Source organism: Mastomys coucha, unplaced genomic scaffold, assembly GCF_008632895.1.
Source record: "Mastomys coucha isolate ucsf_1 unplaced genomic scaffold, UCSF_Mcou_1 pScaffold9, whole genome shotgun sequence".
Classification (NCBI taxonomy): Eukaryota; Metazoa; Chordata; class Mammalia; order Rodentia; family Muridae; genus Mastomys; species Mastomys coucha.
In genome coordinates, this window is record NW_022196915.1 from 98,987,887 (window position 1) to 98,993,663 (window position 5,777).

General features: G+C 36.4%; 1 long non-coding RNA gene across 1 annotated transcript; it reads left to right on the forward strand.

Annotated features, from left to right (window-relative positions):
• The first annotated feature begins 1,777 nt into the window (after positions 1–1,777).
• On the forward strand, positions 1,778–5,393 carry LOC116085286. Its single transcript, XR_004116478.1, has 3 exons — positions 1,778–1,878; positions 2,554–2,718; positions 5,066–5,393. It is a non-coding gene; the product is annotated as an uncharacterized LOC116085286 (long non-coding RNA).
• The last annotated feature ends 384 nt before the right edge of the window (positions 5,394–5,777 follow it).

Genomic DNA, 5,777 nt, shown 5'->3' on the forward strand with positions numbered 1-5,777 from the left:
AGACAGGCAAAATATAAACCTAGGAGTCACTAAATACTTTAAAATAAATCATTTTTTTTTACTTTTAAAGTGAAATAAAAGGAAAGACAAAACAAGAGAAACAGACTTGTTAATTTGCTGACAGTTCATTCTTTTTTATCAACAAATTGCATTTAAGGGGTACAATGAGCTATTTTGATAAAGTTGCATTGTAAAGAAATTAATTCACATGTTGAAATCATTATTCACATACTTATGATGCAGTGGTAAAAACTTTTAAAATCCTAAACAGTGTGTCTATCGTAGCATGAAATGCTTTATTACTTAATGATGAACATTCTGCATAGTTGCTCTCTAAAGGTTATTCTAACTGGAGGTTTGTGCCCTTAGATTAACACTTTTTCTATCTAGTTGTAGAAATTAAACTTCATATCCTCTCAGTAATTTCACTCATGAGCACATAACAGAAGACTGGAAAGCATTACATAGCAAAGGTATCTGCCCATGGTTTTCTTGTGGCATGATCATCAGTGCTGCAGATAGGAAAAACTAGATTTAGATGCATATGTCCATAAAGAAATAGTATTCTTCCTCAGAAAATGAATTACATCATCAGCTATAATGTGAGAGACACAGTAGAAATTATCCTCAATGCAGTAAACCAACCATATGACCTCACCCTCATGGGAAAGTTTTTAAAAAATGGGATGATTTTAAGCTAATTAGATCTGTTTTACTTCTCATTTATTTTTGATAGAGACATATTTTTGTTGTTTTTCATGTAGTAATTATTTTATGAAAACAATAGAAAAATAATGTATATACAAACCAGCATTCTAAATCTGTACACAAGAATATAAGACAACCCTCAAAAAAATGTGCCTTTAGCATACAATAGAAGCATTGAAACTTTAAGTTTAAACCTGGAACAAATTGTAAAAGTGGCTTTTCTTCATCATAAGTAATTGTTGTCTTAGAGGCCTACTGCTGAATAAGCTCACCCTTTCTAGATGTTTCTAAAATCTGGCTGCTTCAACTCAGGGGTTGTGGCTCAAAATTCCTCTTCAAGATGACTGATTCTAATTGACTTCTCTCTGGGCTTCTGACAGAATTGGTCTGCTTGGTGTCTCTGAATTCCATGATCTGAACTGCACTGACTGCATGAATTAAACAGAACTGAATGGAACTGAAGGAATTTAACTAAACTCAAAAACTGTCAACTTGAGCTTCTCTCTCTCTCTCTCCCTCTCTCTCTCTCTTGCCTCCCCCATATGCTGATCTTAAGTAGCCTCTCCTGTCATCATCAGAATCATCAGAGTTGGGAGTATCCCATCTCGAATTCAACCTATCAAATCTTTCTCTGATTTGTCACTTTGTCTACCCCTCAATTAAATGTCACTTTCAAACATAGCTGCTTCCTTCTACATACTAACTTTACCTTCATTGTTTGGGATGAAAGGTGTGTCTCTGTTTCAGCCAAAGGGATTAAAGGTGTATGTCCTATCTACATTTTAGCTGGATCACAGAGACCTGGAAAGCCTTTGGATGCGATCACTTGTCAGAGCAGCCCTGTAGCTGGATTAAAATTTCTCTACAAAAAAAAAAATTGTTATTCTCCTATGCCTTTATATATAGTGTTGTGGGTCCTGTGGCCACAGGGCATGGCCGGCCACTCTCCACTTGGGGATGCAGGGTGTGGGAATTGACATCAATTACCCCAAGCTCTCCCAGGGCCGGTGTTGGGTCATAGGGAAGCTCTGTGACACAGCTCGGTGATGAGAAAGCGAATCTGAAGCATGGGACAGCTGGAGTTGGCCTGAGCTAAGGCCAGGGCAGTCTGGTTCTCAGGCTCTTGGACAATCACGTGCTGCTGAGAGCCACAGAAGAGCTGAAAATGAAGTAGGGGCCTGTGGGCTGGATTTGGCCTGACCAGGGAGGAAAGAGGGGAGTTCTGGCCGTTCCCACTTGGGCTTGGTGGTGGCTCTATAGGCAAAGGCCTTCTCCATGGCTCCCCATGGTGGATCCCAAAAAAAAGAGATAGTCCATGGTTTTAAGGCATTTATTGTCATGGCAGAAAGTGGATGTGTAAAACCATTCCCCACTTCTCAGAGTGGCCCGAGATTAACTACTTTTTGCAGGGAGGAGTGTCTGGGAAGGAAAGCTTATTGGCTAAGCCCTAGAGGCCTCTACGTGCCTCATTAGCATGGAGATCTGTCTTGAGCCCACATGACCTATGGTCACACCCTTTACATGTGGAGGGGTTGGGACATTGCCCTTACATGACTAATGTCCAGAGATCTATGGGGGGGGGAGTCGGGGGAGACTGTGGTTAGTGACTGGGGTCTGGTGCCCGGGGGCAGGCAAAGCTCCTACCATCCCTTCAGGGTCTCCAGGGCTTTTAGCCTTAGCTCATCTAGGGACCATACTACATTTCATGGCCCCACATTTATATATGTAGACGTGGCAAGAAAGAACAGTTTTGTTCTATGGCATGATGTCAAGTGAAAAAAAATAATAGAAAGATGGATTCGGGAATGATGGGTCACTATTTAAGAGGACTATTTGTTCTTCTAGAGAACCTACGTCCATTTCCATTACCCTCAGCATATTCACAGCCATCTGTAATGTCAACATCAAGGGATCTGATGGCCTTATCTGCCATCCTTGGGCAAATTGTTCACAGATTGTTCATACAAGTATGAAGGCAAAACATCGAAACAAATAAAATAAAATAAAAATGTAAGTAGAAGATTTCATTTGGGAAGATAGCTATTTAACAAAAAAAATATTATTTTCTAGTCAAGTTATAAAATGGGGCTTTCTCTTATTAGGAAAATGTAATAGAATCTTTAACTTATATAACTAACTTAGACGGTATATTTCCATTTGGATGATAATGAAACATGATGACAAAAATATTTTATAAACTTATATATTTCATGTTTGGGACAAGAATCAACATTTCATAACTAGATGATTTATTATAACCTATCATATATAAAAATATGTGTGCAATATTTAGAAAAATATATGAGGTAAAATAAGAAATGATATTGAAATCAATAATGAAAACCTGAATCTTACTTAGTAGGAATATTTGTTGATGCTTATAATAGAAGTAAATCTAAGGAGCTTCACAGTTCACTCTATCCTTTCTAATTAGATTTTTCCTCTACCCTAATTGATAAAGGTTTTAGGAACTAGATACATAAAGTAATTTTACCTCAATAAAAAGTTTACTTTCAGTAAGACAAATTAGAAACAAAATTAAGTCCAAATATTATATACTAAGAAATATATAGTTAATAAAATAAGATGCAGACAGGGTATGCACCTCACTATCTCCCCTTTTTTCTCTGTTGTATTAGTATATATTCCTATCCTTTGTTATTTGAACATAGTTAAAAATGTAAATTAAATAATATGTAATATAATAAGTAAGCCAAAATAAATATGTGAGAAAAATATTCCTCATTTATTCTCTGAGTGCTTTTGTCAATTTTAAGAACTTTTATAAAAATCCTGTGTGATTTAGGACATGATACTTTAATTTAAAATTCACAGTAAGGTCTTGATTTCCAGTTTCTCCACAATAACATTTGGTATACATCAACAGAGATACAAACATTAACAGCATATCAAAAACACTTTGCCTGCCGTTTACAGGATTAGTGTTCTACTTATAAGTTTATCAACTTAAAGAGTAAAACATAAACACCATTAGACTTTTTTTATGTAGCTTGAAAATGAGCTCAGGAGATTTATGCTTCCATTAATTTTGGTGTTTTCATTACTTTATCTGATTTTAAAAATCATTTTTGAAAATTATGCTCCACTCAGTGTGCTTGTATAGCAGCATTGGCATGGTCTTATAATTTTTTTATCTGTCTGTAATTCAATATTTGAAGCCATCTGAACATATGTAAAAATTATCTTTTCTAAATATTTCCCAGTGGCAACTATTAAATATATTTGTTGATTTTGTGTTATAGAGTAAAATTTTTTTTATTTATGAGTACACTATAGCTGTCTTCAGATACACCAGAAGAGGGCATCAGATCTCATTACAGATGATTGTGAGCCACCATGTGGTTGCTGGGAATTGAAATCAGAACCTTTGGAAGACCAGTCAGTGCTCTTATCCTGTGAGCCATCTCTCCAACCCCCCAGAGTAAAATTTTAAAAGCCTCTATAATATACATTTGACTGTTTATTTCTATTAAAATTAAGATCATTTCCAGCTAATCATAGGACATCCATCTAACATATAATGTTTTCTTGTAATGATGACAGTGAGATTTGTATTTGACTGTTCTGACTCTGTGGTAATATTTTGTGGAAGTTGTAGATGAATGCTACTAGTTTAATGTCTTTCAATTATTTCATCTTATAAAGAAGACCAGTAACATCTCTGACAGCCAAAGGTGTGATGCATAGAACTATAATTCTCAAACCTACATAAAGTTCCAGAACTGTATAATCACCATTATCCACGTTATTGAAGATCTTACTCACTGTGGTCATGTGTAAACTCATGGGAAAATGGTTAGCTTCTTAGATGTATAATCAAGAGGAAAGGATAATTATTGCTGAGATAAATTTCTTGATGCATGACGTCAACAGATACTAAAACAATAGACTTCATTTAACACCTGTAAATTATAATTTATTATTTTTAGATAGTGAAGATTGTTTTTTATTCTGTTACAAACATTATAAAGATTTCCCCTTTGTTTTAGGGGTAGAATTCATTTTGAAGCTTAGTTTGATTAGTGGGCTTTAAAAAATATAAAGTCAAGTATTGAGACTTTTCTTATTTTTTTAATCAAAAAATTGAGTTTAAAAAAGAAATATGTAGAAATATGTATCTAAATGTATGCCAATCTCACATCCATTAGTATTTAAAAATAGGATACATGTATAGCCAAATGTTAGAAAAAAAAAAGACTGTAAAAGTGTACTCAGAGACAGTAGGGAGAGGGAACTTATAGAGCCCACTCCTAGCAGGAAGACAGGAAATCAAGGGAGGGATTGGGTTACCATTCCACAGTCACATCTCTGACCCATAATTTTTCCTGTCTGAAAGAACTACAAGGATGGAAATGGAGAGAAGCCTGAGGAAAAGAAGGTCCAGCAACAGGCCCAAAGTGGGATCCAGCTCAAGGAGAGGTCCCAAGATCTGACACTATTACCGAGTCTATAGAGTATTCACAAAAAGGGACCTATCCTGCCCAAAATCTGTAAGACCCAACAAGCAGTTGAAAGAGTCAGAGGCAGATATTTGCACCCAATCAGTGGATGGAAGCAGTTGACCCCTGTTGCTGAATTAGGGGAATGTTGAAAGAAGCTGAGGAGAAGGGCGATCCTGTAGGAGGACCAGCAGTCTCAATTAACCTGGAACCCCGAGATCTCTCAAACACTGGACCACAAAACAGACAGTATACACCAGCTGATATGAGGCTCCCCAGCACACATACAGTAGAGGACTTCTGCACCTAACCCTCAAGAGACTGGAGACCCCAAGGAGTTTAGAGGTAAGGTGGGGTGGGGGCACATCCACATGCAGACAGTGGGGTAGGGAGGAGTTATGGAATGTGGAACAGTCGAGGGTGGATCGGGATGGGGAAATAAAATATGGAGTTTAAAAATAAATTAATTTAAAAAATATGGCTGCTAGAAAAAATAAATTGCTGGCAAAACTTTGGGATGCTTAAAAAAATAGGTTACATTCATTTAAGAAATGGTGTGTATTAAGATGGTCTATCCATAAAGTCATTCACCAACTGTTTCAGTGAACA